This window comes from Nomascus leucogenys, chromosome 21 (genome assembly GCF_006542625.1).
Source record: "Nomascus leucogenys isolate Asia chromosome 21, Asia_NLE_v1, whole genome shotgun sequence".
In the NCBI taxonomy this organism is placed as follows: domain Eukaryota; kingdom Metazoa; phylum Chordata; class Mammalia; order Primates; family Hylobatidae; genus Nomascus; species Nomascus leucogenys.
This window is the reverse complement of record NC_044401.1, coordinates 63,606,653-63,607,418: the sequence shown is the minus strand read 5'-3', so window position 1 is coordinate 63,607,418 and position 766 is coordinate 63,606,653.

The window sequence follows — 766 nt, the reverse complement described above, 5'->3', positions numbered from 1 at the left end:
GAATTACCATCTGGTGTCACTTACTTTCAGCCTGAAGACCTTTCTTTGATATTTCTTGTATGGCTAGTCAAGCATAGGCTTGATATGATATGATGAAAATGGCACTTTACCTTAGTGGGTCTTCCTCTCAAAAAGTCGTAACACAAATCAAATCATAAGAAAACATCAGATAAATCCCAACAGAGGTATATTATACAAAATATAAAAATTTTTAAATTGTCAAGGTCATTAAAAACATGTAATGTCCTGAGAATTGTCACAGCCAAGAGGAGCAGGAGTGGACATGGTGACTAAATGTTATGTGGTATTCTGGATGAAACCCTGAAAAAGGGTACTTAAGTAAAAACTAAAGAAATATGGATAAAGTATGGGCTTTAGTTAATTATACTCTGTCATTACTGGTTCATTCATTATGACAAACATACTATACTCATGTTAAGATGTTAATAATAGGAGAAAATGAATGTCGGGTATATGGGAACTCTGTACTATTGTCACAATTTGACTATAAATTTTAAACTATTCTTAAATACAAATTTTATTTTTAAAAGACAAATAAGATAGGGATTCTTCAGTAGGGTAGCTCTCTCTGGATAAGACATTCCTAAGTGATAGATCAGGCGGTGCTAAGATGGAAACGTGTCTGGGGTGTCTGGGGCACAATGAAGAGACCAGTGTGACTGGAGGGGCATGAACATGAGGGAAAGTTGTATTGGAACTTAGAGAGGTAACAGAGGACAGGAAGAAACATCTTTTCATGTTTAGA